The following is a 10354-nucleotide window of genomic DNA, read 5'->3' as shown; positions in this document are numbered from 1 at the left end:
CAATAAAACAGCGTAATGCATACGCCTATGATTTGTCTAACCCAACTATTCCTTTAACTCATTAATTATGTATTATTATAAATGCAACAAAATTTAGAGTTGTCTTTAAGAAATGAATATGGAAAAACTGCATTGTCATAGGATTTTTCCTTATTTCAGCACTCCCTTTCATTGTTACTGCAGACTTCTGCCGCATTGCAGGCTCTCTCCCCCCTCCCCCTGGTTACACATCCTCCTGCTCCCTCCCTGTGTCTGCACAAAGCCAGACACCACCCTTGGCCTTTGTGTGAACACACAGACACTGCTTAATAACAGACGCTCTTCTTTACTACATGGAATGGGCAAGCCAAGTGAATGTATGACAATTTGCACTTTGTCACAATTGGGAAACAATGAACCGCAGCTCTGCCAGTGATTACTCTAGTCTACTGTATACACTGTACTATGGAAAATGTATATTGGGAAATACTGCATGGAAATCCTTAGTTCACAACAGCTCTAAATACTTTTAGTGACATCTTTAATATAATGTACTGATCACATTTACTGACTCAAAAAATCGATCTTAGTTTTTAACTTTTTACATCAATTGAAAAAGGCGATATATGGTGGATTACCAAGTATTACTATCTTTTATTGTTCTTTCTGTGGTACTTATGTGTACGACGTATGATATATAATTTTGTTTTCTCCATTATTTTATTTACTTATAGGTATAGATTTGCTTGGCATCAGTATACAAGATCCTGTCCCTAGTAAAATGTACTATATTTAATAATAAGCTAGTGGGCAGTACTATTATATCCAACATTTTGAAGGGAATTATACTAATAGTGTACACCAGAGATCAGAGATTTTGTTTAGGTTCCTATGTTTGTAAGATTTCAAGTGGGAATTGTCTGCTTGATAGCCCACCTCTCAGTTGCTATAGAAACACTAGGTGGTGAATTTCATGAATAATTGATTATGGATGGAGTAGCCAGTACTGGGTTGCTCTGGTAACAGTTTCCATGGCAACAGTGTCATGACTTTGAGATCTCTTTTACATTCACCCTGTAAATGTGTTTCTACAGTATTGTACCCTATCAATAATCCACCTAAAGATATTCAAATACAAAGTGGCACAACAAATACAAAGTCAATTGGTGTTGAATGTATATTATATTTGTAAATAGCTAGTGCAAAAATAGCAGGTTTACACCCATACAGTATATTGCATAACATCTGAAGGGCAAAAATTGCTATACGTTTGGAAAGGGGTGTGGTTACAACCCCTTTCCTATACTTTCAATGGAGACTCAGAAAACCGGTACAAAGCCCTTTTTGGCCAGTAATGCCAAACAAAAATGGTACTGTACCTGCCAAAAAGGTACAGTTGGAGGGTATGACTTTGATTTGTAGGCATGCGAACATGCATCCAGCTCTGCGCTCGTTGGTTGAAGCCAGGCATACATTACATGCAGCCAGGTCTCAAGCTTGAAAAAAAAAAGTTTGTAATTTCTTTACATTTATTTATTTACATTTATTTACTGCAACCTGTGGGCATGTGCATTCCTTCAGTAATTGCTCGAGCTGTGATTTAGCAGCCCAGCAATAGTGTCTGAACCAGGCCTTCAGTTCAGTACAAATGGTGCCATCAAGCCCCCAGTTCTGAAAACACTGTGTCCACTTTTTTTTAAATGGATACCATGGGTATCGGGATTGCGTATAACTGTGGTAATGCAAATTTGGACATAAGTTTCTGGAACCTCCCAGACTTTTCAAGAGAGTAGGTAAGCATAATACACACAAGCCTTAATAAATCATCAATAAGATGTTGATTATTTTGATGCACTGCAAATGCTAGTAAACCCCTTGGCCATGTTGTATTGCCCCACAGGGAAATTGGGGAAATCCCCAACACTGCCTGGGGGCCCACCCTCTCCTGTCCAGATTTTGTTTAAGATTGCACTTGAATTATACCATATACTGCACAGCACTATTGTGTATTTACTATATATATAGTTAATAAGAGGCCTGGGCCATGCACTCTCTAATGCAGGGGTGGGGAACCTCAGGCCCAGGGGCCGTATGCAGCCCCCATAGCCAGTCTAAATGGCCCGGCCACCCGCCCAGCGGCTTTGCCGGAAGTCAGGTAAAGGGGAATTCTCGCAAGAGTTTGATAGTTCTTGCGAGATTCCTCTTAATCAACAGCAGCTGGAGACTGTCAGTCCTATTCAGCGGCAGCCGCCGGAGTGCAGCAGGACAATTTGTAAGAGAAAGTTTTACATATGGCCCCTGAAGGATTTTTTCCCCATACAAACGGCCCTTTGCACAAAAAAGGTTCCCCACCCCTGCTCTAATGGTTAGCCAAACCAATGAGATGGCTGGCCACACCCCCTCCTCCTTCCACTGTATCCCCTGCTGGGCCCTTCATGCACTAGTGGGACACTGCCTTTGGCAAATGTTCACACTATACCAGGTGTGGTGACACCCAGTGTGCACTTTGCATTATTCCTCCTTTGCTGCGAGTTCATCCAAAACATAAAGGGGTGTGGTCTCACGGATCTCTGTTCCATCACTCCAAAAACTGGGTGGTGTGTAGTGCTCTTCACGCGTGACAAGATTCAGCCACTGCGGGAGAATAGCACACTGCAGCACCCGGCTCCTGCACTGCAGAAGAGACGGCACTTTGGTGTCACAACTTCCAAAGGGTGACTTAGGGGTATGGGCCACCCCCTAAGTCACCTCCTTGTGATTAATGGGATTATTTTTTTGAATTAGTCGTGGGCACAATGTACACTAACCCCTGTCACACCGCATCCTCCATTATTGCTAGGTTGAAGACATATGAACCCGGGTCGAGGTCCATTGTGAAAGCCCAGGTTGCCCTGTGAATAATGGGCGACGTTGGTTAAGGACCAGAAGTATCAAGCTTCAAAATGTGATAAGGTGGTGAGTGATAAACAAACAACAAATTAGCTCCTACCTGTCATTTTTCAAACTCAGCCTGTACCATGGCTGTTAGGAGCTGATTGGCTGGCTGTTTATCACTCTCCATGTATCATTTTGGAAGCTTGATACATCTGGCCCTTAGTGTGAAAGCGTCGGTGCCGGGTCGGACATGGGATCGATATCCCCAGTCCAACCCAGCATTGCAATCTGAAAGGAGTATAATTTACAAGTGCGATGTGCTGCACATGCTCTATGCTCACATGTCTACAAGGCTTCAGGAAATGAGATCCTATGTAACAGATGGTAATCAGAATCATTAGATGGGACAATAAACTAAAATCTATATCAGTGTCTCTCCCCCACAACAATCCCGATGACTGATCATCCACAGTTCAGAAAAGAATGTCAGCATGTGGACCACAGCTCCACCCAGAGACAGCTGGCATCCCCCAGAGCCTGGAGTATCCAGCAGCTGACTCAGATGAGAGCTTCCTGTCAGATGGACCAGCTGATGAAATTTATATCCATCCACTGCTATTGGCCTGCAGTTCTCCTGAACAATATACAGGATATGCTGTTATTTTTATTTCATGTTGCTTAATGAAGGTAACACTGTGGATAGTAAATAAATGACAGGAAAAATAGAATAGAGCACTGTCTGTATATGGAGGAGGGTCAAGGGTGCTGCGAGTGGGCATTTTATCTGTGAGGGGAGAGTGGGTATAGTGTGGATAGCAGGTTGGACTGTAATTGAAACTACTTTCCCCTGGCCACAGCTCTGGCTAATGTGGAGCACTGACACAGACAGGGGGAAGAGCCGACATGAAGTAAAGGCCCCCATACACTACATGATTTGGGCCCGATTTCACCCGATTCTGGAGGATTGGGCTGAGAAATCGGGTGAAATTGCCCAAATCGTGTAGGGTATGACATCCAATCTGATCCGATGCGCGGTCCCGTGCGCATCGAATCAGATCTGGATGTCAGACGGTCTGCACATAAGATAAATCTTATGTGCAGCCGGCATTGAGCTGGGTCCGGTCCATGTGTGATGAGAGAGGGTAGTCACCTAGCAGCAGGAGAGGTGGCGGGGAGCCGGGTCCGGTCCAGCTGCAGGAGGGGTAGTGAGCTAGTGTGTGGACTGGAGACTAGGTAGCGGCAGCTGCAGGCGGGGAGCACGGAGCGCACGGCGCATAACAGAGTCCGGGTAGCGGCGAGTGGGAGAATAGGAAACATCCTATTCAAAAGACTGGGCGGACGCTGATTGGCCGAGAGCTCAGCCAATCAGCGTCCGCCCTGCCCGCCCAGTCTTTTGAATAGGATGTTTCCTATTCTCCCACTCGCCGCTACCCGGACTCTGTTATGCGCCGTGCGCTCCGTGCTCCCCGCCTGCAGCTGCCGCTACCTAGTCTCAGCTGGACGTGCTCCCCTCCTGCAGCTGGACTGGACCCCACTCCCCGCCACCTCTCCTGCCGCTAGGTGACTACCCTCTCTCATCACACATGGACCGGACCCTGCTCTCCGGTCTCTGGTCCCAGCTCCCCCAGACGGACCCTGACGCCCCCCCCCCCCCCCCCTGCCTGCAAGCTCCCCCAGACCCTGCTCTCCCACAGCTCCCCCGGATTTACATGTGATAAATCGATCCAATACTGTTTGTTACCTACTTCAGAACTGATGCTGATTTTAGTTCTACCAGCTATACCCCTATTTATGCTGTATTTTATCAACACACCTTGTACGTTACCTTGTAATTTGTTTTTTGGTTGCTATGTACGGCGCTGTGGACACTTTGTGGTGCCTTATATAAAAAAAAAAAAAATACTACTACTACTTATATCTCTTGTTAAACCATAATTTCACTATTTTGTATGCAATAGGGTAAGGACAATATGGCCAGAAACATGAATCTTGATTCTAAAAAGTATGAAGCCCAAGTGGTGGTTGAATTATCGCAAATTTTACTGCCCTATCTAGACAAGAAAATCAACCAGATTACTCAACTGGTTAATAGAGTACTGGCTCCTCTAACTGATAGTAATACTGGTATAGACACACCTCTTATAGTTCACACTGTCTTTGATACTGACAACTTCTATGACATTGAACCTGCATATACCATTGAGAATAATGCTCCAGTTACTCCTGTGTCTATTCTTCACAGCAGGGCCGGTGCTAGGGTGTCCGGCGCCCTCCTGCATACATTTTGCGCCCTTTCACAGTGTCATTGCAACAAGCTGCAGCCCGATTGTGGGAGTGTATACAACATGTGATCCTATGGAGGATCTCTGGTGCATGTACATGTATGCATACACCATCTCAGTGCTGTGTCTGCAAAATGTTGCAGGCACTAAAGGTGCCCATATAAGCTGCGAGAATCTAATGCGTTATGGGCTACATCGCATTGCACGGCATGCTTGCAATCTGTGTGTGATGCAATCCAAAATCATTGCAGCGTGTATGGCCACCTTTAGGCACATAACCCAGCCCATTATTTAATAAGTGTCTAAATTAATATAAAAGCATCTACAATTATTAAAAAATGTGTTATAAACATGTATAATAAAAGACTGTTCTTTTGCTGTTTAACTCTTGTGCAGTCCCTCCTCTTCTATCTGCCTAGGCAGGAAGCTGAGGACGCCATTACATCCCTCGTGACTGATTGGGAAAGGAGGGGAGAGAAGGATGAGATGGAAGAAGAGGGGAGGAGATAGAGGGGGTGGAGTTTTGAGGACTGGCAGTGGCACTGGCACAACACACTGAGAAGCGGGAAGGAAGGGGAGGCGGCACTGCTGCCTGTTCGTCATTTGATTGACAGCTGACAGGCGCAGGGAGCAATGGGTAGGGGCAGATCCGGACATAACATGTCAACCAGGCATTCACAGACAGAGCTACATGCCTCAGCGCAAGTGTCTGTGAGGAAGAGGGGGCAGGTCGCAGGAGGAGGACAGTGTGTGTGCGGTGCAGGCAGCTGCTCAGCCTCTCCATACTGCCGCCTGCTTGTCAGACAGGCGCTGCGTGTGGCATGCAAGAGGCAGTGACAGTGAGGGCTGAGGCAGGTTTAGCAGAGCAGGGAGGGAGAAAGCGCTTTTTCAGCATGGCGCCTCCCTGCTTTGCAGGAGCTGCTGAGTGGGTAGCGCCGGCCCTGCTTCACAGCATGGCTCAGAGAAAGGAACCAGTAGCACAGATGGTGCAGGACAAGCGGGAGGTTTCTTTAGAAATTACTCAATTGGACATTTTCCTTCGACATTTTAACTTAATTAATATAACACCTGTTGCATGAGTGTTTTTAGCGCAGTTATACCCTACATCCATTTTATCTTCTGCTGCCCCTCATTATCATCTGGGGATGAATAGGACAAGGAATAAAAAAGGAATAAAAAGAAATTGGTGTATACATGCATTAAAACAACATAAGAATATATATATATATATATATATATATATATATATATATATATACATATACATCCATAGGAATGTCACTCATATCATAACCAAAAAAGTTCAATAATTAACAATGTCTAAAAGACTTTAAACAAAATTGAAAAAAAAAAATGATCCATGAAATTTTATCATTCAATCCGCACGAGATCCCAGTATACATTTTCAATATCCAGAACCCCATCTGTAAAAGTTTGGTTGCACTGTCACCTCTGATATTTGCTGGCAAGTGGTCAATGATTTGCTACCTGTTGTTTGGAAGATCCTTTTGAAGTCACCCATTTAATAGCTGACCTATTCTTGTTCTTCATGGTCTAATGGTCTTCCCGATGTCGTTCAGTCCACAAGGACTATGTGGATGTACAAGACAAGATATGTTTCATTATGTAAATCTGGGGAGGAAACCAGAGTAGTTTGATTTTTTTTACAAAGGCGTTTTCATTAATATTATTTCTATTCATGTCCTTCCTTCTTCTGGTAACATATGATTGAATGCAACTGAATTGTTTACAAGGGGGTAGACGAATGGAGCAGTGCAATGAGTGGAGAAGTATGCCAGTGGATAAGTTGCCCATTGCAACCCATCAGCTGCTACTTATAAATTATAGAATACGTTGATAAATACGCATTGACATATGTTACCTCAAAGCTGTCTCACTTCTCCACTCATCTACCCCATGGTGTGCCCACTGAAATATTGATGATAAAGGTTTGTCTGAAAAAAGCAGGTTGGCTGATTATCTTCAATTTGGTATATGGGTAGACAGCTGCTGACCCAGACATTTAGATGTGTGCCCAGTTCTCTTCTGTAATCCGGTTGCTTGACCTGGCACCTGCATGTTCACAAGTCAGCTGTTACAGTTGTCAAATTGATGAAATCGCTGATCATTTGTCAGTCATTTATTAGTTTACAATCAGTTATGTTCTGTTTCTAGTGCACACATTCTGCATCGAATTACAGAGAACATTCGGCCATTCACATACTGTAAGTCCCTTCCCCGCTGGAGCTTACAATTTTCAATTGCCCCTATCAGATGAACACTTATACACAAAGAAACCCATGCAGTCTGGTGAGGACAGAGGGCAGGGTCAAACTGGCCCACAGTTGTACAAGGGAAATCCCTGGTGTATCCCACCTTGTCTTCTAAATTGCCTGGTAATGGAGGTCCATTGATGAACATAGGTGCTTGGTTTGTTTCTGGTATATATTCTGGTGTGAAAATAGCATATTTACAAAGTAAAAATGTATTTTTTATAAAATAATCTTAATGGTAAGAACTTAGATAATAGGGCTTTACTAGACCTAAAGCAGTTCTCATGTGAGTAGGGGGTTCCTTATTCCATGTACAGTGCATTTATGTGCAGGGCCAGATTTTTTCACAGTTTTTTGCCCCGAATGTCGACACAGTTGACATGGACACAGTTGGACATCAACTGCAGCACCTTGCATCGCTCGCTTCGCTCGCAATGCTCCCCTAGTGGATGGTAGGGCATGAAATACCGACTGTCGGCACATGTCGGGTCAAAAACAGTGAAAAAACCCATGTTGACCTTGCGAACTGTCGACCGAAAGTCATGTTGACTTTTTCACCTGTGTACATTCTATATGTCAGTATTTTGACCTTGTCGGGATTTTAAATGTCGGTATTTTGACCTTGGCGGGATTTTGACCAAGTTGGGATTTTAAATGTCAGTATTTTGACCTTGTCTGGATTTTGACCGTCGGCCAGTGGTTGTCAGTATTTTAACGTCAGGATTTTGACTGCATCCCGAGACATGCAGTGGCCTGAGAGGTGTGACAGCTTGGTTAGTCAACACCTAGTACAAGATTAAGGGAGGGGCAGTGGGAGCTGCCAAAAATTAGGGCCCCCCACTTCAGGGCCAGAGCTACCCACTTCCGCAACCTATCAAACTATTTGACAGACAACAGCTGCACCATAAGCGGTGTCCACATCCGCTCTCTCACTGCCTGGCCTGCCTTTCAGTGTAAACAAAGAAGATAACAGTAAATAAGCCCTGCACAGTTATTGCTGGAAGGCTGTATCCTATTTCCATGTGTCACAAATAGTACGATTCCCACCAACTCGGGAATTGGCTTGACCTGACACAGAGGCGCGGAGTCTAACCGTGCCGGGGGTTTTCTGCCAGTGACCCCTCCAAGCGGGATTTGGGCTTCAGCGGCGCCCGACACGTCGGTCGCGGCCCTCTGGTCAGGTTTACCGTATGAGTTGGTGAGGTTATGGGAATATGGTTACGTGGTCGTCTAGCCGGGTCGTTCACAGTAAGGTCAGAAGGTACACGAGGAAGAAGACAAGAGAGCATCCAAAGCCGAGCCGGGTCATACACTGGGAGCACTTTTCGCGGGACACTGGGATGAGACTGAGAGAGTGGTCGAGGAGGTTTAGCCAAGGTCATACACGGGATAACTCGGATGCAGGTACACTGGGATAAGACAAGAGAATGGTCAGGGAAACAAGCCGGGGTCTGTATGAAAGTAACGATCAGGATATAATGCACAAGGACGCTGGAGCAGGTGTGAACCTATACTCTGGCAGAGTTCCCCTGCTAGGGACTTCCTTTTATCCCTTGCAGGTTACTGCCCAATTTCCTGCCTGTCTCTTTAAATTTGTGCACAGCGCGGCGCGCGCGCCCCTAGTGGACGCGCGCCCGCCAACCAGGAAGTGCACGCGACGGTGAACGCCGCACGGAGATCCCTGCTGCTGCCAGGGAACTACTGGTCGGACGGCTGTCTCAGATCACCGCTGAGACGCTGCCGCCCGGGCCCCGGACTCGCCTACCGCCCCACGCTGGACCCCGGACCCGGTAAGAGACCCCCGCGGTCCGGGGGAGCGTGACATTACCCCCTCCCCTAGGGGTGGGCACCGAACACCCTATGAAGGGTTTGTTGGGATATTTTCGATGGAAGTTGAGAAGTGCCCGTGGGGCGTGAACTTCAGATGCCCTAACCCAACAGCGCTCTTCAGGGCCAAATCCCTTCCAGTCAATGAGGAACTGGAGGGCTCCTCTGGAGATTCTGGAATCTAAAATTTGATTTATTTCATACTCCTCCTGATCACCGACCAGAATAGGAGTGGAAGTACGTTTGCTGGTGGAGAACTTATTGATAATAAGCGGTTTGAGAAGTGACACATGGAAAACGTTGGGAATCCTAAGGGATTTTGGAAGTTTGAGTCTTACTGCTACAGGATTAATTACTTGGAGGATGCGAAACGGACCAATAAATCTCTGAGCAAGCTTCATGGACGGGACCCTGAGTCGTAAGTGCTTTGTGGAAAGCCAGACCCTATCACCGGGTTTAAACTGAGGAGCATTTCTTCTTCTATAATTGGCATAGCGCCTATAACGATCAGAGGACTTAGTCAAGTTTCTCCTTACTTCTGACCAAATGTCTAGAAATCTTTTAACCGTCTGTTGAACGGCTGGTGATGAATTGACGGATTTGGAAAAGAATTCTGGAAGGTTAGGGTGAAACCCGTTTAGAATGAAAAAAGGAGACTTGCCAGTGGACTCATGAAACAGATTGTTGTGGGCAAACTCTGCCCAGGGAAGAAGAGACACCCAGTTATCTTGGTTGGCTGAAATATACACTCTTAAAATTTTTTCCAGGTCTTGATTAACCCTCTCGGTTTGTCCATTACTCTGGGGATGATAGGCCGAAGAAAAATTAAGTTTGATGTTAAAAGAGGAACAAAGGGCTCGCCAGAATTTGGAAGTGAACTGAACCCCTCTGTCTGAGACAATACTTTGGGGAAAGCCGTGCAGCCTAAAAATATCTTTAATGAAGATCTCGGCTAACTTGGGAGCAGAGGGAAGACCCTTTAGTGGAATGAAATGGGCTGCCTTGGAAAAACGATCCACTACCACCCAGATAGTGTTGCAGCCCTGGCTAACAGGGAGCTCAGTAATGAAATCCATTGAGATATCTACCCAGGGATGACTGGGGATTGGAAGAGGCTGA

This window comes from Crinia signifera, chromosome 2 (genome assembly GCF_055691185.1).
Source record: "Crinia signifera chromosome 2, ASM5569118v1, whole genome shotgun sequence".
Classification (NCBI taxonomy): Eukaryota; Metazoa; Chordata; class Amphibia; order Anura; family Myobatrachidae; genus Crinia; species Crinia signifera.
The sequence above is the reverse complement of the archived record's forward strand: the minus strand, read 5'-3'. Positions refer to the sequence as shown.